Below are 27,242 nucleotides of genomic sequence, written 5' to 3' on the forward strand. Positions count from 1 at the left end.
ATGTTGGTGCATTTAATGTTGTCCCAGGTCTCTGAGATTGTCTTCAATTCTTTTCATTCTTTTCATTTTTTCTTTAATCTGCTCCTTGGCAGTTATTTCCGCCATTTTGTCTTCCAGCTCACTTACTCATTCTTCTGCCTCAGTTATTCTGTTATTGATTCCTTTATTGTATTTTTCGTTTCAGTTATTGTGTTGTTCATCTCTGTCTGTTTGTTCTTTAGTTCTCCTAGATCTTTGTTAAACATTTCTCCTATTTTCTTTATCCATGCCTCCATTCTATTTCCGAGATTCTGGATCCTCTTTATTATCATTACTCTGAATTCTTTTTTGGGTAGATTCCTATTTCCTATTCATTTATTTGGTCTTGTAGGTTTTTTTTTTTTTTTTTAAGAATTCATCCCTTACTCCATTTCTACATTTTTTTTTAAAATTTATTTATTTATGGCTGTGTTGGGTCTTCGTTTCTGTGTGAGGGCTTTCTCTAATGGCGGCAAGCGGGGGCCACTCTTCATCGCGGTGCGCGGGCCTCTCACTATCGCGGCCTCTTTTGTTGCAGAGCACAGGCTCCAGACGCGCAGGCTCAGTAGTTGTGGCTCATGGGCCTAGTTGCTCCGCGGCATGTGGGATCTTCCCAGACCAGGGCTCGAACCCGTGTGCCCTGCATTGGCAGGCAGATTCTCAACCACTGTGCCACCAGGGAAGCCCAGTCTTGTAGGTTTTTACCTTGCTCCTTCATCTGTGACATATTTTTTTGCCATCTCATTATTTTTTCCTTTTTTTTATGAGTGGGATTGTGTTCCTGTCTTACTGGTTGTTTGGCCTGAGGCTTCCAACACTGCAGTTTGTAGGTTGTTGGGTAGAGCTGGGTCATGGTGCCTAGATGAGGACCTCTGGGAGACCTCACTCAGATGAATATTCCCTGGGGTCTGAGGTTCTTTGTTAGTCCAGTGGTTTGGACTTGGAGCTCCCACCAAAGGAGCTTCGGCCCAACCCCTGCCTTGTGAACCAAGATCCCACAAGCCGAGCAGGGTGGGGGGAAAAAAAAAAAGAGAACAATAATAAAGTAAATAAAATTAGACTAGTTAACTAACAGCTATGTTAGAAAAAATATAAAAATAAAAGTATAGATGAAACAACAACTGGAAGATAAAACAGAACCCAATAGTAAAAAAGAGGAAGAGAAAAAAAAAAGTGGAAAAGGCATTGGCTGTGGAGGGCGGGGCCTAAGCAGGGTTGAGGTTTGGGCAGTGGGTGGGGCCTATGCTTAGGAAAAGGGCTGGAAAAGGTGGATGGGTGAGGGGTTGGGGCTTAGACTCAACAGAACAGAAGGGGCCCAGGCTTGCCCCTGCCTCTGGTCTCAGATGGCAGGAGACCCCACCTGGGAGACCAGCAGGCTTCCTGGGCTTGAGTGGGTGGGGCAAACGCCCTCCACTCCTCTCCCGCTCCTCCGGTCCTGGAGGGTTCCTCCCACCTGCCTCTCCTGATCTCCCGGGCCTCCTTCCTATGCCCCCAGGACCCACATGGCCTGGAGGGGGGCTTTGGAGGGCAGGGGACTTAGCCTGGGAGCTCAGCAGGCTTCCCATGCCCGAGTGGTTGGGGCAAACGCCCTCCGCTCCTTTCCCACTCCCCCCGCCTGCCTCTCCTGTTCTATTCTGGCATCCCATCTACACCCCCAGGATCAACCCAGCCCGGAGGGGACCCATGAGGGCATAGGACCCAGCCTGAGAGTGGGGCAGACTTCCCTGGCCGATTGGACAGGGGAAACGCTGGGCCCGCTCCCCCCCCGATCTGAGCCCCCGAGGGCCCCTCCAGGTGTGGGAACCCCTCTTGCCTCTCAGCCACCGCTCAGGGGCACTGATCCTGTACGGCCTCCACTTCTTCTCCCCCCTCAGTCCCCCCACATCCTACTGGTTCGCTTGGGGGTTCTTCCCATCTCCTTGGGCGTCGGGGTCCCCCACCAGCGTCTGGCAGGCACCCTAGTTGCGGCAACCATTGTTAATTTTGATGCATTTCTTATTAGTTTCATTTTAGTGTGTTTGTTTGTTTGTGTGTGTGTGTGTGTGTGTGCGCACGCGTGCATGTTTACACAGTTGGAGTAAGCCAACAATATTTATTGAGCACTATTTTTATTCAGAGCCCTTTGTTCCTGTCCTAATAATCTTATTTAAAAAATGAAGGGTTTTGACTTTCTGTCCTCATTGTGAACTACTCCTCAGGAGGCATTCCTTTCACATGAAATTAGACTTCACTCTTTCCATGTTACCATTACCCTGTGCTGAATGTATGTTTGTCCTTTTTGTTATATCTATCTAGGCTCTCTCCCTCTCTGAGAGATTATACAGTGGAAGCCTGCTCAGACATGTTGGAACGATATTGGAAAACAGAATTAAGTCAGTGAAAACAAGAGAGTAAAGTATGTGAGAGTGTCCCTGACTTGAAGAAGAGTCAAGTAGTGTTGTGGTGTCAGGCTTGGTGGATATGGGGAAGAGTTGAATGCTAAGACTGTTTTGTGACGGAAGCTAAATCCAGGGAGCAGATGGCAGGTCTAAGGCCAGACCTAACAAAGAAGATGTTAAGTCCTAGCCAGAGAGAATGCAGATAATAAACATAGTGGATGATGGAAACTTGGGGACTTATTATAGGGGTGGCTGAACTAGTTCTACCAAATGGAACTAGTTCTACCATATATTAATTAATTAATATATGATCATTATAGGAACACTAGAAAGTGCAGATAAGTGGCTGTCCACTTACTTTAAAATATCTTTTGGTGCTTGCTTTGTGGTATTAGTTGTATCTAGGGTGGAGATTAGGGGAAGAGAGAGAATTGGGAATTGGAGGAAGTATATACAAGAGACGAATAGGGAAGTACATCATTGCAATGTAATCATTCAAGAAGAAATATAGTGATCTGTCATCTTTATAAATATAGCAACCTGTCCATCACTGCTACTTGACTTGTTATGTATTACTTTGGTGATTTGAATTAAATCTGTTATTTTTAGAAAACACTTAAATTCATAAATTGGCATTAACAAGCTGGAAATAGACCAGGATTTAAATGTGGCTTATTTCCTATCATCCTAAAAGAATTCATCGAAGTCTTGGTGGAATGCAGTGTCTAATACCTGAGGGCACCCCTCTGAGATACCGAAGTGTTTGCCTCAATGGAAAGCGATGAGGTCTTGTGGCCCCTTCTAAGGGACACCACTTTGCTACTCCCATTGTGCTCCGAATGCACAGTACCCAGCATGTGAGTTATTGCTTATCAGGAAAGCTCTGATTGTCACTGTGAAATGTTGTTCTCTGGATGTTTAAGTCATTAAGAGTGGTGTCAGCACAGCAAGCAGGCCTTCCGTTTTGGAACATTGATGCCTTCTGCAAGGATTGGCAGTCTACTGGTTCTGGCCTGATTAATAGTTCCAAACAGGAGTGAGGCATGTCCAGGAGGTGGCAAAGAATCCCTGGACCAGGCTAAGTTTTTATTCTTCAATCTGCCTCTAGGGTGCAGAGGCTAACTCTGCTCCTGTGAGGTAATTAGGGAGGAATCAGGTAGTAAGACTGCTTGCCTGCTTGGTATGAATTGTCCAACAAGACTCATTTGTGACTCAGTTGTCTTATATCTGTATGAGATATTTACTTTGTAAAGTAGTTTTACATACATAAATAGATGAAACCTCTGAGTCCTGGGTGGCAGGCAGTGTATAGATGAAGGACATAAGACAATCTTTCCTCTTTTTTAGCACCTATCACTTTTTTTTTTTTCTCCTAATACTCTTGGGCTTGGAGGACATAGTATCTTCCTATGGAAAATGCACATGAAAATCTATGCCCTAAAATGCTTCTCAGCAAAAAATGAACACAATGAAACATCAAGAGTCTAGAAAGAAGAGATGAGATTCACACCTTCCCTCCCTCCCTTCCTCTCTCCTTTCCTTCCTTCCTTTCGGTTTGATATATATTAAACCCTCCTAGACTGAGGTACACTTAATGGTTCCTGCCTCTTGCTAGAATTGTAATGCTAATTTTTTTTTTTTTTTTATTGTCACACATCAGTTTATTGAGGAAATTGTGATGTTAGAGGTTAATTCTATTCACTTGATTACTTTTCATGATGTCAAACAAAACTCCAGAGTCCACAAGCCATGAAGTTACACAATTACTTTCCTATATTTTGTTCAGGAAACACAAAAATCAAACACAAAGACATGTTCAAGTGAATCTGAAAATTGCCCCCTTCCTACTTTTTTTCAAAAGGTGGTAATTGAGGGTTAGGAAGTACAGTGGAATGGAGGAAGGATGAAAATGGGACATGTAGAAGGCAAATATTTTTGCTCAATTTAATTTTCAATGTTTCAAATCTTTCCAATTTTTTTAACATGTTTCACACCAAAAAAGGAATCAATACTTTTCATTCCACTCTTGTCAACTTTAGCCAAAGCCTTCTGAGCTGCAGTCATTTTGCTGTTTTTCTTTACAGTCTTCAAATCTTTAGTGTTAAACTTAGTGTAATCTTCTTTTGCTTCTACGGGCTCATCTGATAACTTTACTTTCTTTGATGGAGGGTTTGGCACTGAAGCTGGAGGTTCTGGAAGCTTTAAATATTTAGATAAGTCATCACTTAATTCTTCAGGGATGTAATCAAATATCAGACCATGGGTATAACAAATATAATCCTCTTCCTTGTCACTGGAAACCGGGTCACCAGAGAAAAATGCAGTAGACTGTACCCGGGCAGCGACATTTACATTATTGGTTTTTAATGCTGCCATAGTCTGATTAACCTTTTTTCCCAGCCATTTTAATGTCTTCTCTTTGCTGTACTTGTAATATTTCTTCTTGTCTATTTCTTTCTCCTCTGTCACATGTGGAAGTAACTTCTCAAGTTCAGGAAGTTTCAGCAACAAGATGCAATTCGGAAACATGTCATCCATCACAACTTGATCCAGGGGCTGAAACTTTCCCTCTCTATCAGCCTTTATAAGGTAGTGGAGAAGCAGAAACAGAGGGTCCATGGGTGTGGCAAAGTGAAGAAGAACTCCTGATTCATTTATAAACCAAGAATGGTTTTTTTCCTTGAAAACTTATTTCAAACAGCTGCGGTAGACACATATTGAACAAGTAAATGGCTCCTTCCCCTGAACATGGGTTAACCAGTTTTACAAACATAAGCCCACTTTTCATCTTCTTTGAAGCATCTTTTAAATACTCTGGGACTAGGAACACGTGCTGCCGGGCACGAGCCCCTTCTCCGCAGTCCACGCCTCCCGCCATGCCGCCCGTTTGGTCCCGGTGGCCGCAGGCCTCTGCTAATTGTTTTTTAAAAAGCCAATTATATTTTCATGTTGCTGAGAAAATGTCTGCCTAGAGTACAAAACACCTGCTTGTGATATTTTTTTCCATACCAGTTAACAGTTCTGTCCAGTAGGTGGACTCCTTCATGTACAGATAGGGGTTTTCTTTTTCCTTTAATAAGTGTTCTTAAATTTGTGAAAAGGCTTTTCCTCATACTGAACTCTTGGTTTCACCAATTTATTTTCTGAAAGACTGAAAATAGATTCTGGTATACTGCCTATTCCTGTTTGAGAAATAACTTCATCTTTGGTTACTTTTTCTTTTGTTTTATTTCATTTTTGTTTTAGTTTATATCTTGACATTTTAAATTTATAAATCAGAGCCCCTTTGCAGTGACTAAATTTACCATCTGCATTGGATTTTTAAAAAATAAACTACATTTCTGTGCTTATATTCATCACAATATACAAATGTGTGAATAATTATGATTAATATATATTGACACCAAGGACTAATAATTATATTTGTTGTGAGAATAAATCTGTTTATAGTCTCCATAGTTGTTTTCTTCACATTGTTCTGGAGTAAATGTTTTTTTATAATGCTTTTTTCAACAGGGAATCTGGCACATGAGTCATTTTTAAGCCAGTCCCTGAAATTTACACTAGTTACTACCCCTAGGGTCAGATGTCTTTGGCAGTTTCTCTATGGCCGCTGGGACAAGTGCAGATTCTCATTCTGGGTTATGAGTCTGTCTTTGTCCCTAAATCCTTACCTTTCACCCCTGTTCTTTGAAAATCTTATCATACCATGTACTTATAGACACTGAGATGTTGTATGCATGATGAAAATTCCAGTAGTTGATTCAATACTTTTATTTCAACATGAAAAAGAAATCTCTTGACCTGGAAACCCAATTTAGGAAAAGCTTCATTTAGGTAACCTTTGTGTGCTACTTCTCTGTGGCTGAGCCAATGATGATAGCATGTGACCTGAAACCAAATTTCTCTCACAATTCATTGCGTTTTCATATATTACAGGTTCTACCTCCAGTGAAAGATCAAAATGTCAAAGATTAGTAGAAAAAAAAAGGCAACCTCTTCCCTGTATAATCAAGGCCAATTTTGCTGTTTTTTTTCTAGATTGTAAATTTGTTGGAAGAGTTGTATCTTATTCATCTTCATATTTAGCCTAGTATCTGATATCAAACATGGAAGCATAACTGAACAGAATGTGTTCTGTTACTTCAAAAATTGAAATGACTTGGATTAGAACCTTCTATTAAGCAGAATAATTAAGGATGTCATTACAGAACAGAAATTAAAAAAAAAAAAAAACCCACACACAGATATTTAAGATAGGCAGATATAGTTTTGAATCATGACTCCTTTTATTAGCTGTCTGACCCTGCTCAAGTTATTGAACCTCTTGGAGCTTCAGGTTTCTCAATTTCTAAAATGGGAATAACAGTACTTAGAAATAATCGAGGACAAGATATTATATAATTTATCCAATAATATGTTATGAAAAATGAAGACTCAAACCCAGCTCTTCTGATTTCTTCTGTATAACATTGAAAATGTCTTTCTATCCTTTAAGTACTTAAAAAGGACAGGGATTAGAAAACTCTCCATACTAGTTATGATAATCCTGTTCTAGGATGATATAGGGAGAAGAAAAAAGATAATACTGGAAACTTCATTCTGAAAGCAGACTTAAATTTTGAGACCTTTCTATGGCCTGAACTTTAGTGTCACCTCCAAATTCGTATGTCCTAATGCCCAGTGTGAAGGTATTAGGAGGTGGGGCCCTTGGTGGGGAGCGGGGGAGGTGCTGAGGTCATGAGAGTGGAACCTTCATGAATGAGACTAGTGTTTTTATAGAAGTGACCCCACAGAGCTCCCTAGCCCCTTCCACCATGTGACAATATAATAAGAATGTGACAGAAGAGAACCCTCACCCAACTATGCTGGCACCCTGATCTTGGACTTCTGGCCTCCAGAACTGTGAAAAGTAAACGTTTATTGTTTATAAACCAGCCAGTTTATGGTGTTCTGTTGTAGCAGCCCAGATGGGCTAAGACAGACCCTGGCAAGAACTTTAAACTGATATTCAGGCAATGTAATTAAATGTTTAACATTTTATAAGTTGGTAGATAAGAATTAGTTTTAGAGAAAATTTTAGTGCAAAAAAATGTGGAAAGATAAGGAATTCTGAAAGGACCAAATCAGAGGGATTATTTTCTAAATTAAGTCAACCAAGATATATGCCAAGATATTAAATCTATGAAGTAATTTCAAGAAAGCATGAAGAAAAGGAAGAGTTGGAATTGTCAAAGTAATTGATAGTGTCTTTCACATGGTTAAATATTTTCTTCTAGAATTAAAAATTTTAATCCAGATATGATATCAATTTAATTATACTCAGGATTGGTACTAGCCTTACCTAGAATTCAACTGTATGAAAATATAACACACGTTGATTTTTTTTTACCAAAAATTTAAGGTAGAGATTTTATTTCCCGCTGCCTGTCAAAAATAAGAGGAAACTGACCTTATTTTTTATAAAATTATAACCTTCAGATTAAGTTGCCCAAGAGACCGAGTGAAGGATATTTATTAAAAGTCCCTTCCCCATTGCAAAACTAGGAATAGTACAGGTATGCAATAATAATAAGGATGATTGCAGACAGAAAAAGGGTTAAGAACCAGGGCTATGGGACTATTCAAGGAAACGGACAGGGTCTACTATTTGATTTTACTCTTCTCTGCAGGCCACTGTATCAAAAGGCATTCAAAGGATTGCTTTCTTTTAGGCTCTAAATATCCTTTGGGCGTTTGCAGATCTGCATGCTACATTGGAAAAACCTCAGCTTACAAGATGTCCTGTTCAAGCTGTGCTGTAAAAGCAGAGGAAGTAGCGGCCCCAGGCTTTCTATCTTTGTCAGGACTCCTCTTGAGATGTTAATGTAAAAGTTTACAAAACTAAAAGTTGAATTACATCTCAGGTTCAATTGGATCTGTTAAAATGGCTTATGGTTCAGGGTAATTTATCAGGTTTATGTATCTATTGGCAGAATTTATAGTGTTGTATAGACCACATACAGGTGGAGTTGAGGAAAGAAATCAATCTTTGTCATCCCTTAGTCTTCTTTGTCTTTGAGATGTGGCAGGAGTAGTGCTGAATAAAAGCCAAGTAACCTGGGAATCCATTCTTTCTTTTAGAGTGACTTGGGATAAGATCTCAGTTCTCACATAGGTGTTATTTATAACATATAGGGTTTAGAAAGAAGAGCGCTTTGGTTGTCAAAGAGATATTTTTGTTATCCTGGGATACATACATCTAAAATTCTAGGACTTACAGTAAAAATTTTCTTCATAGCTTCCAGTCAGTTGCACCAGCTGCTGCTTCAGAACATCTCTTGATCAATAATGCCCGTGATACTGGAAGGGAGAGGAGAGAAACTTTCTATACAGTAGAAGTGAAATCTCTGTTAAGAGATACATACGTCTGGTTGCTGGCCCAAATTTTTGAACTGCTCCATGTTTTCTAATATTTATTGTTAGATCAAGAATGTGTATTTTTATGGTGTTTCATTTATCTAAAAACTTTTTATGACTTTTCTAGTTAGTAAAGACAAAATCAGTGCACCATATTTGAACTTCAGCCAGTCATTACCAGGCTAGACTAACTGCCTTTCTGAGATGATTTTTAAGAAATAGATTTGGGGGACTTCTCTGGCGGTCCAGTGGTTAGGACTCCACGCTTCCACTGCAGAGGGCACGGGTTCGATCCCTGGTTGGGGAGCTAAGATCCCACATGCCCTGAGGCGTGGTCAAAAAAAAAAGAAAAAAAGAAAAAGAAATAGATTTGGAACAACCAAAGTTTTACTAATCAAAAATCAGTTGTATTTAATACTAATTAGGTGTAGTGACTTTTCAGAGTAAAAAATGTCGCATGTATTTTCAGCATAGATAAAACTACACACTCCTTTTTGGTACTTGCATCAACCTGCCCTGCTCTAGTTTGTTTTATATACATGTGGGTTTACATTACTATATTTTAATACATTTTAATAATTTTCAGAGTATCTATTGTTAATGATTTTCTTATAGAATCTCAAACTTAAAAGAAAAATTGGAAGCACAGTACAAAGAATGCTTTCTTCCCCTGAACCATTTGTAAGTTACTAATTTGATTCTTTATCATTCCCAAATGCTTTAGTGTTTAAACCCTATGAACAAGGACATTCTACCGCATAATCATGACACCACCTTCAAAACCAAAATATCAACTTTGATACATCCAGAGATATCTCAGATTCCATTCAAGTTTCAACCATTGTCCTAACTGCATCCAGCAAAAAATCCAGCTAAAATTCTCATGTTGTATTTAGTTATTTTGTCTCTTTTGACTTTTTCAGTCTGGAATATTTCCATGATTTTTTCTTTGACTTTAATGACCCTAACTCTTTTGAAGATTGCAGGCTAGTTATTTTGTAGAATGTTCCCTCAGTATGAATTGGTCTGCTGTTTCCTCATGATTACATTCAGATTTGTCAGGAAACCACAGAAGGAATGCTTTCATCTTTTCATTGTATCCCATCAGGTGGTGCATGGTTTCAGTTTGCCCCATTACTCATGATATTCACCTTGATTACTAGATTAATGTGGTGTCTGCTGTATTCCTTCACTGTAAAGTAACTCTTTTCCCTGTTGTAATTTATATTTTGTGGGAAGGTACTTTGGAACTGTGTAAATATCCCATTCCTCATAAATCTATTGTTTAATTTGTTAATTTTTATCAGTATAGACTAGAGGCTTTCTATTTTATTTTTTGTGTTCAAATTGTTCCCAATTTGGCAAGCAGTAGCCCACTTAAGCCAACTTGTCTGTTCTTAGGATATGTGCCATTATTTGAGCACTTCCTTTCTGTGGCTTATCTTTAAAGTTTTTTTTTCCAGCTTTATTGAAGTATGATTGACAAATAAAAATTGTATTTATTTAAGGTGTACAATACAATGATTTGATATATGTATACACTGTGAAGTGATTACTACAGTCAAGCTAATTAACATATCCATCACCTCACAGTTAACTTTTTTGTGTGTGTGTGGTGAGAAGACTTAAGATCTACTCCCTTAGCAAATTTCAAGTATATAATACATCATTATTAACTATAGTCACCATTCTGAACTTATCTTAAAACTGAAAGTCTGTACCTTTTGGCCATTGTCTCCCCATTTCCCCCAAGACCCAGGCCACAGTAGTAACCACTCTTCTACTCTCTGTTTCTATGGACTTGACTTTTTTAGATTTCCTGTGTAAGTGAGATCATGCAGTATTTCTCTTTCTGTGTTTGGCTTATTTCACTTAGTGTAATGTCCTCAAGGTTCATTTATGTTGTCACAAATGGCAGGATTTCCTTCCTTTTTATGGCTGAACACTATTCCATTGCATGTGTATGTATATCTTTATATGTATTTATACATTACATATATAAATAATATGTATTTATATATAAAATATATATTTATGATAAATTTATATATGTTATATATAAGATGTAGATATATGTATGGATAAAGAAAATTTGGTTTATATATGTAATTTTCTTTATCCATTCATCTATTGATGGACACTTAGGTTGTTTTTATGTCTTGGCTACTGTAAGTGATGCTGCAATGAACATGAGAGTGCATATATCTCTTTGAGATATGGATTTTATTTCCTTTGGATATATACCCAGAAGTAGAATTGGTGGCTCATAGGGTGGTTCTATTTTTAATTTTTTGAGGAACCACCATATTGTTTTCCATATGACCAAGTTACATTCCCACCAATAGTGTACAAGAGTTCCCTTTTCTCCACATCCTTACCAATGCTTACCTTTTGACTTTTTGATAATAGGCATCCTAACTGGTTTGAAGTGGTATCTCATTGTGGTTTTGCTTTGCATTTGCCTGATGATTAGTGATGCTGAGCACCTTTTCGTATACCTGTCGGCCATTTGTATATCTTCTTTGGAAAAATGTCTCTTCAGGTCCTTTGCTCATTTTTAAAATTGGATTATTTATTTATTTATTGCTATTAAGTTGTATGAGTTCCTTATATATTTTGAATAGCCATATTGGATATTTGTAGCTTATCTTGCACATTCTGTGTCTCAGGCCCAGAGTCAGCCATTTCTTCAAGTAGCCTGATTCCTTTTAGTGGAGAATGGTAGAAGCTAAGACCCAGGAGTTAGGTGTACTGATTGCTTTTGGAGTGTCAGTGCTTCCGGGCCTTATAGTGGATTAATGTAGGGAATATAGATATATATAACACACATACAAACACACTCTCATTTATGTCAATAATTTTTCCTTTTTATGTAGTGAAAACCATGAGTTCTTAGTACAACCAATACCAGTCCCAAACTGTTATTGAGAAACCTGTCTCCTGGTTTCTCCCAGGAAATATATTGTCTTTAATATACCAATTTCCTGTCTTCCTTTTCAACTCCTACCCCACACAAATGTCCTTCTCACCCTGTTCCAACTCTGACTCCCATGTGGGATGTCCTCTTCATTCCACTAGGGATTCTGTACCGCATCCTAAGTCACTCTCTGTAGACGAGCTGCTTGCCCCATTTGGACTCTGACATCCAGTGCTATGCTGCCCTCACTTATAAATATTCTCCTCACTGCATTTGGGCTCCTGGTTCTCCCTGCTGGACCAGCCTACATGCAGAAAGATCCTTCTCGCTGTGCTCGAGCTCTGACACCACACACAAGGCCACGCCCATGAACAGATGCCCTCCTCATCTTGCTTAGGTGCTGGCATCTCAGGTCAGGCGCCTTCCCACAGGAATCACTGCTTACTCTGGCTCTGAGTGCCTGTGCCGAGCTTCTCCTCCTCTCTCTTGCTCGGATGCTTCCCCAACTCACACCTTACTCCAGGTTGCCCTTCCATGTGGATGCCCTCCTCACCCAGGTCAGACTGATACTCCGTCACACGGAGACTTCCTCTGTGGACACCCCTACATCTCATTTGTGCTCTGATACACTGTTCTGGGTTTCTATTTGTACCCTTCTCACAGCTGGAAAACATGTCTATTTTGCTCTCCTCCTATATATGTATTTTTTATATGTATTTTTTTAACTCCTATTTTAGAAAATCAAAAAGCTTTCTTTTTAAGAGAATAGAACTGAAACGTATGTTTGAAACTCTGAAAATCAGGTGGTCCTCTTCTCTTTATGAAGAGGGTCACCAAAAGATTATTTAAATATCACCATTCAGTATATTTAACCTATTATTTTGTTTATAGAAGTTTGAGCTCTATTTGACCATTTTTACAAGAACATAGGTTTGCCTCATTCACATATCTTAGATAATCATTAATCTATCCTTAAGTAAACTACAATTAGTACAATTGCATTTTGTAAACCCTTTTTTAAAGATTATGTCGAGTCCACTTTGTGTCCTTATATACCTAGTGTGTTTCCAGCAATGAAAAAAGCACAGTGGGTAATAGAGAGATAACATAGGGCATATCTCATCATCTCAAGCAGCTTATGATCTTTTTGGACTAGCAATAGTTCCAAAGGAGAAACAATGCAGTGCAGCATATAAACTTCACTGAATAACATAGTCTGTTGGTAAGTATGGTGTACATTCCAAGAAAAATATGGCTTGTGGACTGGAGCAGTTGAATTTTCTCATAGGAAGTGTCTGAAGTGTTACCATTTCAGTTGGCCCTGGAGAGTAGATGGGATTTGGACAGATGAAAAGATGGGGAAAATAGAAGAAGCATGCATCAGGAAAATCACAGGTAGAATAAGCATGGCGCATGGGGGGATGCAAAGGAATTTATTCTGATGGGAGCAACAGTAAATTGGGAAGTCATAGGAGGTTAGATTGATAACTAAAATGGGATACTATTTCCCGGGGCTTGGAACCTGTCAGTACAAAGAGTGTGGGCTTTTCCCATAGTCACTAGAACCACAGTAGGATCTAGAGCAACATTATGACATGATGAAAGTTGTGTTTTAGGAAATTTAATCTAGAGGATATTTCTTGTGTGGGTTAGAGTTGGGGAAAACTGTAATTTAGTCAGTTAAAAACAAGCTGGAAGTGTTCAGGGCCTAGAATTCAGCTATGATGCTGAGGATGGAAAAGATGGAACAACTCTGAACTCTTTCCAAGGACAACTGAGAACACAGTGAAACAAACCAACAAACAAAAAATGAAAGGTTAAAAGTGGTTTCAGAAGATATCAGGCAAAATGAGTGGTCAGTGCTTTCTCTGAAAGTAACATTAACATCTAACATTTTGCACTTTCCATTGGATTTAAAATGCCTTTCTTTAATTTCCTGGTTTAGTAATTATTTTATCTCATGACTTTCCAGAAAATCTGCAGAATGGCCATTTAAAAAAGCAAAATAGAGAGGAAAATTAAAAAGAAGAATTGGTAATGAATGGTTTGAAACACATACATGAGCAGAAGTTATCTCTATATGCAGTGTAGCAGTTACCCACAAGCAGGTACATGTTCGAGATAAATTATTCAGCCTTAGTTCCCAGCCATAGTCTTGCAAGCAGATGGAAGGCTTGAAGTATTTTTAATAAGCATTTAGATGTAGGATTGAACCTGTAATTTTCAGAGAATACTTAGGAGACCAGCCAATATATCAAGTAGGGAGCACTTTGGTTAAACGGTAATATGATTATGTCTATGTACAAACAAACACGTAACAGAAGAGACGCAACCAGCATAGAACTGCATGTGTCAGTCTTACAAAATACACAAAAATATCAGTGCTGAGAGAAATTTCTAGAAAACATCTGCTATGTTTGCAGATATTTGGCCAAGTTTACAATTTTTTTTTTTTAAAGCATCATGTCTGAGTCTGCATAGATAAATACTGTGTGCTTTCAGAGGGTATCAGGGACTATATAAAACCTACATATCAAAGCATAACCTTTATTTAGAAATATGATTAATATAGCTGAGAATACATTCTGCTCTTGGAACCAAAAAAATAGACAAAAAATCAATATGATGGGCCATATGTTTGGTAGTTATAGAAATGGAATATAAAATGAAGGCTAGTTAATTTTCAGCTTGTTTGTTTCTTTAGTTTTGTATCTTCTGTTGCAACTGAGAAAAGTATATTCCCAGTGAAGATTTTAGGGGTGAAATTCTACTCACTGCTTCATTCCTTTGGGATCTTCTTGTATCTTCACTGCAACTAAAATAACCTCATCTTTGCTTTAAGTATATTTTGTGAATCTTAAAAGTATCACGAATTTAAGTAAATTCCAACTTTTTTCCCCTCCCAGCTCTGTTGCTCTTACTTGAATAAAACATAAAATTAAATGTTTGATTTTGGTTGTATGTTGTAAATTATGCATTGACTTTAGTTTTCACAGAAACATGAGCCAAATGTATTTTTTAAAAGGGAAAAAAATAGATGGATAAGCTAAAGTTCCAAGACTCAGCAAAGAATTGCTTCAATTTGATTTGAGACACAAAGTAAATTGTAATCTGAAAGAAAAATATATTTTTCTCTTTATGGTTTATAATATTTTAATCCATTTACCAACTGGACATCAATTTCAGTCCCCTGATAATCTGACCAAAAGAATGTGACTGTGGTTTAAATAAAGAAGGAAATAATATCACTACTAAAAGATAATAGCAAAATTTATTGAGCTCCTGCCATAATTTAAGTGCATTCTACTTTATTTTCTATTTAATTAAATTAACACCAAAGCTCTATGAGATGGGTAGCATTGCTATACCTATTTTAGGCATAGAATGAGTCAGTAAATTGTCCAAGTTTCCACAGCTAGGAAGAGGTGAAGACATGAACTCAGACTCTGACATTCTGACATTTGACTTCATTTTCTTTACTCATGCTATAGAACTTCTCTATTTGACATAATTTGTGAAGAATTGCCTTTCTGTGATAGAAATGAGAAACGGAGATATGTATTCCCAAAAATCAGATAAATTGAGGGAACAATATGTCATTAAAGACATAGTATATAATAGCAGTCGCTACCAGACATGACTCTTAGGTTATCATATTTAATTAATAATTTTTTACTTATTCTCTTTCCCCAGCACCATTTTCCAGAGGAGGAAGCTAGAGCTCAGATACAGTATTTACCTTCTTCAGGATCACAGAGCTTGTAGATGTCAGATTCAGAATTTGAACACAGATCTCTGACTCCAGAAATCTGAGTTCCTTTTGATAGGAATCTGTGAGTCCAAAAAGAGGGAGTAGAAGAGGCAGTTGAGTAAGGATTTAGGAGAAATGGAAGAGGCTGTGTCTGTGGCTAAGAAAAAGGAGGAAGCCTGGTAGATCGGGGTATGGATTGTTAGGGTGGAGACAAGCTCATTGGCAGGACGAGACCACATTTCTGGTGAGAGACAGAGGCTTTCAACAATCTCACGCTTTTATGGAACCCAGCGTGAGGGCTCGTTCATCTAACCGTGCATTCCCCATCACATTCATCCACATATGTTAAGGACAACACACTATCTCTGAAAGAGCATTTTTTCCGTGCTAAGTCAGCAGATCTAAGTTGAGCTTCTGGCTCTGCCAGCTACTGGATAATAATCAGAGGAATGTCATACATACGCACTTTTTAAGCAGTAAGCAGCATTCATCTTTCAAGGTTGGGATCAGGGGCGATCGATGATGTTTATAAAATGGCTTTAGAAAAGTGGTCAGCCTGTCCTACATGTTAGTTACTGTCATGACTAGTTACGTTGATTTCCAGAGTTTTAAATTTATTTATATATCTGAGGCATAAGATACTTGCATGTCAGTTGCTTAGGGCTAGGGCTGTGATTGTCAATCCTTACAATCCCCAGAACCCAGACAAATTTACACACACACACACACACACACATATACACACATACACGCACACACACATACACACACGGCACCCATCCGAATCTTCTAGAATTGGGGGGAACAGCTGTAATGTTTGAAAAAGTCTCCTGCTCCTAGGAACTTCTTAGATATTCCTCTAGGGTGTGTCTAACTATACCAAACCAAATAATTAGGTAAATTTGAGATGCAGTACTTTAAAGCTCTAGAATAATATCTATATCTTTTCTCTTTCTCAGTTTAAAATGTATTTAATACAGAGCTAATCTTTTCATGAATGAAAATGGCCTGAAACCCACATGCTGCTTCAGCTGGTTTATTAAAATATCTTAAAATATAAGTGATGCTGCAATATTTTCTTAACTTTATTGGGAAGTTGGGGGAGGGAGGCAAGGAGGGTTGTGGTAAAGAAAGTTAACAAGTTACATTTCTGTTTCCCGAATGTAATTAGTAGTCTTTTTCCTCCTCACCTTTGTATAAGCCATTTCTTATACAAAGGTTCTTATAGCAATGTTTGAACATTGCTGCAATTCTTCCCTACTCTGACCCGACTCTAGCTAATTCCTCCATTTCCTTTAGGGGGTCTGCAGATACATATATATATATATATATATATATATATATATATATATATATATATATATATATATATATATATTTTTTTTTTTTTTAAGCTTAGAAGTTATTTTCTTAACTGAGCCAAGATTTGAAAAATTAAGAGACTTTACATTTTAAAAACCCCAGCTTTCCAGCTTTGTTTTTTTTTTTGAAGAAAAATATCAGAAGTTCTAGCAACACTGGACTATCTCTCCAAGGCTAGATCTGAGATACATAACCTTACTCATGAAAATATTATTTTGAATTTTCCCACAAAGTTTAGGTAATTTAAAGGGGGATAGTACAATTTGATTTTTAAAGGAATCAGTCTTCTTTTTGTGTTTTTGAAATTAACAAATTATTTGTTTAAGAAGGTAGACTAGTTTCATTGCAGTGATCAAGGCAGTTCGTAAACTTTTGTGGGGGCAGATCATACTGAGATATCAGTGTAAGACACTTTGTAGGGCGACTGAGTAATCTCCAGATGAAATTAAGAAATGTAACTTTAAAATAGTAATGACAGTAAAGGTGGTTGTTGATCATTGCTTGACACTGAAGACTAACGTGAATAAAAAAAGCAATTTCTTTAAGCTTACTAGCTTTCGATGTTCTGTTTTGTGGTGAATGTTAAATTAAATATTATTTATGTATTATATATAATCCACTTTCCCTGGTTCCCACTGTGAAGTGTCTACTGACACCAGTGCAGTTTCCAAGTTAGTCTCTAAAAATACCATGCTCATGCCTTCCTCCAGCATTCACATGTTGCCTCTAACTGGAACCATTTTATATCTCCCTTTTGGGTACCCAAGTCTTACCTACCCTCCCAGGTCTAAAGTACAGTTCTCTTTTTTCATATATCCTTTTTTTGATAAAAAACGTTGCCTATTAGAAAAGGATATGGACAGACATCGGAGGGTGACAAACCTGGTTTTGAAACCAAATCTTCTGCTTATTGTTATGTGACTGTGTAGACATTATTTAGCTTCCCTCATCCTCAGTTTCCCCATAAAATTGCAAATATTGGTGTAATAATTGCCTCCAGCTTTATGAGAAAAATATTACAGCATGTTAAACATCTGAAGAATCATAAAGTGTTAAATTTTTTTCTATAGCGTTTAATAATCCAAAGATTTGTAAAGTAGCAGCTCACAGGATGCATAGGCCTCAGAGTTGTGTCTATTTGATTTACACCATGTTTAAAAACGTTTAAATAATTTCCAACACTAGAAAAAAAAATAGATATTTTACATAAACATCTAAATTCTTGTTTCTGTTTAGAAAATTAGAAGATCTGGGAACTCTGGACCTCCATTACCAAATGGCAGCAATCCATGGGCAGCTTTTCTGAGAAAACATGCTTCAGTGTGGCTCAGTATCTACTTTGCCCATTGCACTTACTTGCCTTTCTTGGGTCTGATTATCATTTGAATTTACTATCCTGGAGTTAAGCCATTTATTTTTGTATTTGAATACATTCTACCTTTCATCTTTAACTATATGTATCTTATTCTATAGTGTATAAAAATACCATATATTTTTATACACTATATTCTGTAGTGTATAAAAATACCACATTAATACCATATATTTTAACATACCTTATTATATATAACATCTTATATGTCTTATTCTATTATATATAATATATAAATTCCTAGGACAGACATGAGATTTTTAAAAAATCTTAAAAACCCTACCAGCTTCTAATATCACATCGTGAGTTAATAAATACTAGTTAAATTAGATTATAAGGTTAAAAGGTGAAAACGTGTAATGTGTCAGTGAAATTAATTTTATCTGTCATCAGTATACCTTCCATCTCTCTATGAGACTATGAAGGAGGGTACATGCAGAGAAAAGAAAAAGCTTATTTTTTTCTCTTTCCAATACTAGGATTGGTTTTTCAGGGATTTTCTTCCATTCACTGAAACTTTAGTATGCATACATTCTGAAAACTCTTTGTTTTGATCAGTTTTTACTTCTGTAGCTCCCCCACTGGGAAATTGTACTTGCTCTTTGTTTAATTTAGCTGTTACATAAATACGTTGAAATGCTTCACTATTTCAGTTCCTGCTGTGAAAATATTTTTTAAGCAGCAGTATTAAAACACTTTTTTTCTCCCAGCTATATAGATCATAGGAATTTGAAAGCAGCAAGAGAATGTAGAGCTTATCCAGTACACCTCATGACACCACTGGGGCTTAGAAAAGAAAATGGTGTGCCCATAGCTCACCTTGAGATCGAAGAACCTCAACTAGGGCCTAGCATTCATGACTCCAGTTCAAACTGATGTTTAAATTTTAAATAGTAATTCAACTTTTTATCATGTTGTAAAGCAAACAAAATGGATTCCACTGAAATAGTTATGTTCTCCACCTCATAACCTAAATCAAGTAGTATTTATTAAACTTACTATGTGGCTTTATTTTATTCTCGCAAGAGCCATGTAGGTTAAGTATTGTTATTATCCTCATTTTACAATAGAGAAATCTGAGTGACTTGTTGAGAGTTAGACAGCTAGTGATGGTGGAGGTGAGATTTCCACTCTGGCCATCAGACTTCAGCTTCTGTGCCTGTAACCACTAGACCACCTGCCTTGTCATCATGTGCTTATTTTCTCTATTCTGTCCTGAATTTGTCATGTCCATGTATAAGAACTGGTATAATGTTGACAGAGTTTTCGGTCTATCTGTGATTGCTTGAAGTTTAACTTTTAAAGTTAAAAGTTTCTACCTTCATTACACAGTTCTGTCAAACTGTATCTCATTGTTTCAACTATTTCTGTTCCTATTCACCATTTCACCTGTCTGTGAAATTCTGAAATTGGGAATTTTCTTCCACTGCAAATATCTCTACAGATGTTTGCCACAAACAAACAAAAACACTTTAGCTATGATGACTTTGGATGAGCCAAATAATTCTTTTAATACGTTTGCCTCAAGCTTTTTCTCAATTACTCAAAAAATCTCATTTCCCCTAGGAGTAGTTTTGGTCTTCAGCTATTAATTTCACGCTTTGTATGAAAAGAGTGCCTGATGGGATAAAAAACTGGGCACTTTCTAGTCAAGGGAGAAGTTTCTGTTCGACTTTTTAATGTCCTTATTTTTGCAAAAGCTAAATCCAGTGCTGGATGAGACACTATGTAAGGAGACCAAAGGATTGGAACCTGGACTTCGCAGTTGAGAAGTAAAACATATGAACAACCTGGCGAACAACTTAAGTCCATATAAGGCGACCCTGAGCAGTGAAAGTCAGTGTCCCAGTCCTCTAGTGCTGAGCTGAGGTGAGTGTGTGGAATGAAGCACAGTTGAGTCGAGGGATATTAGTCAAGGGCTTTGGAAAGAAATACTGTCCAATTCTGGTTCCGTAGTCATATCCTCTGCCTGGCTCTCATTCCTCACTGATCTGTAAGAACTCAGAGGAAGCACATAATTCAGATCCTGGGCTATTTTTTTTTAGAACACTTTATTTTTCTGAGTAGACAACAAAACCTAACTTAACTGTGAATATTGTAGAACTGTAAAAACAGTATGAAAACAATATGGTCATCCAACACGCAGAGAAATCTACTTAAACAGTTAATTATCTTCTTCTCCAGGTCCCTGTATTTAACTGCCTAAACACCTCTCTGTTGCCTCTGTATTATATATGTTCAACAAATTTAGGAGCATATTATCTATGTAATTTTTAGCTTATTTTTTCTCACTTAACCCAAAAGTCAGAGTAGCACAAAATATACAACTGGTTTGCATACATTTAATATTTCTCAAAAGCATGTTTTAATGCCTTTGTCATGTTTTCTTCTGTGATGATTAGTATATTTTGTTATTCTCCTATTATGCTCTTCTCCATTTTTTTCTCTCTTCATTTTTTAGTTGAAGTATAGTTGATTTACAATGTTAGTTTTAGGTGTACAACATAGTGATTCAATATTTTTATAGATTATACTCCATTTAAAGTTATAATAAAATATTTGCTATATGCACTGTGCTGTATAACATATCCTTGTATCTTATTTATTTTATACATAATAGTTTATACTTCTTAATCCCCTATCTTTATCTTGCCCCTCCCCTCTTCTCTCTCTCCACTAGTAACCACTGGTTTGTTTTCAATATCTGTGAGTCTGTTTCTGTTTTGCTGTGTTCATTTATTTGTTTTATTTTTTAGATTCCACATATAAACGATATCATACAGTATTTGTCTTTTTTCTCTGACTTATTTCACTAAACATAATGCCCTCCAGGTTCATCCATGTTGTTATAAATGACAAAATTTCATTCTTTTTTATGGTTGAATATTTCATTTTATAAATATTTCATTTTATATCTATCTATAGATAGGTAGATAGATCTATAGATATATCAGTCACATCTTCTTTATCCATTCGTCTGTTGATGGAAACTGAGGTTGCTTCCATATTATGGAAATTGTAAATATTGCTGCTCTGAACATTGGGGTGTATGTATCTTTTTGAATTAGTGTTTTCATTTTCTTCAGATATATACCCAGCAGTAGAATTGCTGGATCATATGGTAGTTACATTTTTAATTTTTGAGGAACCTCCATACTGTTTTCTATAGTGGCTGCACCAACTTACATTCCCACCATCAGTGTACTAGGGTTCCCTTACCTCCACGTCCTTGTCAGCATTTGTTATTTGTGGTCTTTTTAATGATAGCCATTCTGATAGGTGTGAGGTGATACCTCATGGTGGTTTTCATTTGATTTCTCTGATGATTAGTGATGTTGAGCATCTTTTCATGTGCCTGTTGGCCATCTGCATGTCCTCTTTGGAAAACGTGTCTATTCAGTTCTTCTGCCCAGTTTTTAATCAGTTTTTTTTTTTTTTTGATAGTTGTATGAGCTGTTTATATGTTTTGGATATTAACCCCTTATTGGTCATATAATTTGCAAATATTTTCTCCCATTCAGTATGTTGTCTTTTTGTTGTGTTGATGTTTTCCTTTGCTGTGTAAAAGTTTTTAAGTTTAATTAGGTCCCATTTGTTTGTATTTGCTTTTGTTTCCTTTGCCTTGGGAGGCAGATCCAAAAAAATATTGCTGCAATTTATGTCAAAGAATGTTCTGCCTATGTTATCTTCTAGGAGTTTTATGGTTTCTGGTCTTACATTTAGGTCTTTAATCCATTTTGAGTTTATTTTTGTATATGGTGTGAGAAAATATTCTAATTTTATTCTTTGACATGTAGCTGTCCTCTTTTCCCAGCATCACTTATTGAAGACACTATTTTTTCTCTATTGTCTATTCTTGTCTCCTTTGTCATAGAATAATTAACTATAGGCGTGTGGGTTTATTTCTGGGCTTTGTATTCTGTTCTCGTGATCTGTGTGTGTTCTTGTGCCAGTACCGTACTGTTTTTATTACTGTAGCTTTGTAGTATTGTCTGAAGTCAGGGAATATAATATCCCCAGCTTTATTCTCTTTCCTCAAGATTGCTTTGGGGATTCAGGAACTTTTGTGGTTCCACATAAATTTTAGGATTATTTGTTTTAGTTCTGTGAAAAATGTCATGGGTATTTTGATAGGGATTGCATTTAATCTGTAATTGCTTTGGGTAGTATGGGCATTTTAATATTAATTCTTCCAGTCCATGAACATGGGATATTTTTGCATTTCTTTATATTACCTTCAATTTTCTTCATCAAGGTTTTATAGTTTTCAGAGTATAGGTCTTTCACCTCCTGGTTAAATTTATTCCTAGGTATTTTTTCTTTTTGATGTGATTTTAAATGGTATTGTTTTCTTGCTTTCTCTTTCTGATAGTTCATTTAGTGTATAGAAAGCAACAAATTTCTTTATATCAATCTTATATCCTGCAACTCTACTGTCTTCATTTATTACTTCTAATAGTGACTTTAGGGCTTTCTATATATAGTATCATGTCATCTGTTTTACTTCTTCCCTTCCAATTTGGATGCCTTTTATTTCTTTTTCTTGTCTGATTGCTGTGTCTAAGACTTCCAATACTACGTTAAATAGAAATGGTGATAGTGGGCATCCTTGTCTTGTTCCTGATTTTAGAGGAAAAGCTTTCACTTTTTTACCACTGAGTATGATGATACCTGTGGGTTTGTCATAAATGACCTTTATTTTGTTGAGATATGTTTCCTTTATACCAACTTTAGATGAGAATTTTTATTATGAATGGATGCTGAATTTTGTCAAATGCTTTTTCTGCATTTATTGATATGATCATGTGATTTTTATCCTTTTTTTCGTTAATGTGGTGTATCACATTGATTGATTGTGAATGTTGAACCATCCTTGTGACTCTGGAATAAATCCAACTTGATCATGGTGTACACTTCTTTTTACATACTGTTGGATTCAGTTTGCTAATATTTTGTTGAGAATTTTTGCATCTGTTTTCAACAGAGATACTGGCTTGTAATTTTCTTTTTCCTTTGTAGGTTTTTTTTTTTCTGGTTTTGGTCTCAGGGTAATGGTAGCCTTGTAGAATGAGTTGGGGACTATACCCTCCTCTTCAGTTTTTTGTGATAGTTTGAGAAGGATAGATATGAGCTTTTCTTTATATGTTTGGTAGACTTCCCCTGTGAAGCCATCTGGTCCTGGAGATTTGTTTGCTGGGGGTTTTTTAAATTACAAATTCCACTTCACTACTAGTGATCTGTCTGTTCAGATTGTCTACTTCTTAATGCTTCAGTCTTGGAAGATTGTATGATTCTAGAAATTTATCCATTTCTTCCAGGTTGTCCAATTTATTGGTATATAAATGTTCATAGCGTTCTCTTATGATTTTTTTTTTGTTTCTCTGTGATATTGTTATTTTTCCTCTTTCATTTCTTTTGTTTATTGGGATCCTCTCTCTTTTTTTCTTGATGAACCTTCCTAAAGGCACATCAAACTTGTTTATCTTTTCAAAAAACCAGCTCTTGGTTTCATTGATCTTTTCTATTTTTTCGTCTCTATTTTATGTATTTCCTCTCTGATCTTTATTATTTCATTCCTTCTGCTGATTTTGGGCTTTTTTTGGTCTTCTTTTTCTAATTCCTTTAGATGATAGGTAACCTTGTTTTCTTTGAGCTTTTTCATTTTTCTTGGAGTAGGCCTGTATCATCATAAATTCTCCTCTTAGAACTACTTTTGTTGCATCCCACAGAATTTGGATTGTTCTGTTTCCATTTTCATTTGTCTGGAGATATTTTCTCATTTCTTCTTTGATTTCTTCATTGACCTATTGGTTTTTTTCATAGCATATTGTTTAGTCTCCATGTGTTTGTGTTTACCCATTTTTCTTCCTGTAATTGATTTCTAGTTTCATACCATTGTATTTGAAGAAAAATGGTTGATATAGTTTCTGTTTTCTTAAACTTTTTGAGACTTGTTTTATGGCATAGCATGTTATCTATCCTGGAGAACATTCCATGTGTAGTTGAAAAGAATGTATAATCTGCTTTTTTTGGATGCAGTGTCCTGTAGATATCTATTAAGTCCAACTGGTCTAAATTGTCATTTAAGACTAATGTTTTCTTATTGATTTTCTATCTGGATATTTCCATTTATATATGTGGGGTATTAAAGTCCCCTACTATTATTGTATTATTGTTAATTTCTTCCTTTATGTCTGTTAATATTTGCTTTATATATTTAGGTGCTCCTGTGTTAGGTGCGTACATGTTTATGAGTGTTATATCCTCTTCTTGTACTGATCCCTTTATCATTATATAATGTCCTTCTTTGTCTTTTGTTATATACTTTTTAAAAAAGTCTACTTTGTGTCATATTCGTATTGCTATCCTAGCTTTCTTGTCATTTCCATTTGCATGAAATATCTTTTTCCATCCCCACACTCTCAGTCTGTGTGTGTCTTTAGCTCTGAAGTGAATCTCTTGTAAGCAGCATATAGATGGGTCTTGTTTTTTTTTTTTTTTTTTTAGAAAGGAATGTGTTGGATTTGAGGCTGATGCTTTTTTTTAAAAATTTATTTATTTTATTTTTATTTTTTTTGGCTGTGTTGGGTCTTCGTTTCTGTGCGAGGGCTTTCTCCAGTTGTGGCAAGCGGGGGCCACTCCTCATCGCGGTACGCGGGCCTCTCACTATTGCGGCCTCTCTTGTTGCGGAGCATAGGCTCCAGACGCGCAGGCTCAGTAGTTGTGGCTCACGGGCCTAGCTGCTCCATGGCATGTGGGATCTTCCCAGACCAGGGCTCGAACCCGTGTCCCCTGCATTAGCAGGCAGATTCGGTCTTGTTGTTTTATCCAGTCACCCACCCTATGTCTTTTGATTGAGCATTTGGTCCATTGACATTTACAGTGATTACTGATAGGTATATACTTATTGCCATTTTGTTACTTGTTATGTGGTGCTTTTTGTAGTTCTTCTATGTTCTTTTCTTCTTTTAGTTTCTTCCCTGTGGTTTAATGATTTTTTTTTTAGTGGTATGCTTGTGTTCTTTTCTCTCTAGTTTTTGTGTATGTCTCATATTTCTTTGATTTGATGAACCATGGGGTTTATATGTTGACCTATAACTATATGTAACTAATTTCAATTTCAGTTTCAATAGCCACATATGTCTAGTGGTTACTGTCTTGAATAGAGCAAGTATAGAATTCAGCTATTTGTATTTTTGAATCTGCTGACTATCTTAACTGCTGCTTACTGTTAGAACTTTCATAGATCTGTATTAAGATGTCCTTTCATATGTTCTGTGACGAGAAATATCTTTGTTATTCTATTGCAGAGGTTTTACTAAATTCAATAATACTTTTTCAAACTCAGTGTGCTAATTAGGTAGCTAGTTATCTGAAGTAAATGTGAAAACCCTTAAAAACTGTATGTTGATACATACTGATGCATGTGTTATTATATATTGTACTGTATCTTTTACAAATGATTAAGATGAACTAAAAAATTAATTAGTTGTCTAATTTTAAAATAATCACTCTACATTCTGCTCAGTGTACCTTACTGCTTTTATTTACATGGTTAAAAGTAGATTAAAAGAAGTAGAGTTTACTTGAATTATCTGAAAGTAAGACATTTGATTCTTCTGCTTTCAGATTTTCTAATTTAACCTATATGAACACCTATAGTTATGTAGAACTGCATGTAGCAAACCTAGGTTCTAGAATTGAAATGGAAAACATTTAAATTCGTAACTTGTAAATAACAGAATCAATTCAATTGAAATATATCATTAGTGACACTAGTGACACTTCTGTGGGTATATCTTTTTGTATAACTCTGATTCTTGGAATTATATAGTAATATTTTATATATCCCTCAAATAAACCAATATATAATTAAAATTAATGAAGAGGTGGGGGAGAAGCCAAAATAGACCACAGACTGAAAAATTAACCTAACTACATTGCAAGTGAATATTTTAACCACACTGAAGAGAGTAGTAAAGAACATAACCAAATTTACTGTGGAGAACAGAATCTTAACTGGATACATATGACAAAAACGTGTACATAAATGCTGTAATCTAATTAGTAAAAGTGTTCCTAACAGGAATGGGTTAGCAAAGCACATATTTTATACACATATTACATATACTAGAATTTTTACGTATATACTAGAATTGAACAAATAAATAGACTAAATGGACTGTAGGTAATGAGAGCTGGGCTCCTCACTGTTTCAGAAAGAAGTATAAATAAAGAAAGGAGGAAAAGCTAAAGTGAATCCTGAGATGTTGGATTGGAATCAGAGGTATCAATATAAATTCATTGTTTTTAATATATAAACAGATAGATAGATAAAGAAATATAGCCTGTTCTCATTATTCACAATGGTTATAATCTACAAAGTCACCACAGACAGTGAGCTAGTGAATACCAAATCATTGCTCCTGTGGAAAATACAGGATTAGTTTCCTGCAAGCCTTTGTTCACCGTATTCTCATCAACTGATCAATATTTAGCCTTGTTATATGTGTGTTTCTGTTTAAAGACACCTTATTTATTGTTGATTCTTTAACATTACACTCACAACTAGTGGTCCTATAACTCATTTTTAATGAAGCTTATCTAACACACATTTTCTCCATAAGGCACGTCACAGCCTTCTTGTGCTTAGAAACACTAGATGGCACTTCAGCATTACCCTTGGGAGCCATATTAAACAGTAAAATCACCAACAAAACGCACAAAAATGCAAAAAAAAATGGCACTAAATAGACTGCCCCAAAACACATGTTTATACTATGAAAGCTGAAACAAGAAGGCAAAAGCTTGTCTTGTTTTACCTTAGCTGCAAACATGTATGGCAGGTGACTCAAATTTTTCACTGCTCTCCACATGTCTGAGGATGACTGTGAAGGTGCTGCAAGTGTTGATGACTGTGAAAGTGCTACAAGTGCTGCAAATAAATTTTAGCCATTAGGTGATTTTATAAATACAATCAGATCAACTGTGTGTGTGTGTGAGTTTGTAGGCACACATATATAACCTAGCTATGTATGTTGAGAG

The 27,242-nt window shown here is 36.3% G+C and overlaps 1 protein-coding gene and 1 pseudogene across 3 annotated transcripts in view; one reads left to right on the forward strand and one right to left on the reverse strand.

Annotated features, from left to right (window-relative positions):
• Positions 1–27,242, forward strand: part of GABRA4 (gamma-aminobutyric acid type A receptor subunit alpha4) — a 179,807-nt gene that overhangs the window by 122,778 nt on the left and 29,787 nt on the right. The window lies entirely within an intron of this gene.
• On the reverse strand, positions 1,687–11,697 carry LOC309661145 (ribonuclease H2 subunit B pseudogene; annotated as a pseudogene). Its single transcript has one exon. The product of its transcript is annotated as a ribonuclease H2 subunit B pseudogene (transcript).

The sequence above is a fragment of the Balaenoptera physalus genome (genome assembly GCF_965194825.1).
Source record: "Balaenoptera physalus genome assembly, chromosome: 5".
NCBI classification, from domain to species: domain Eukaryota; kingdom Metazoa; phylum Chordata; class Mammalia; order Artiodactyla; family Balaenopteridae; genus Balaenoptera; species Balaenoptera physalus.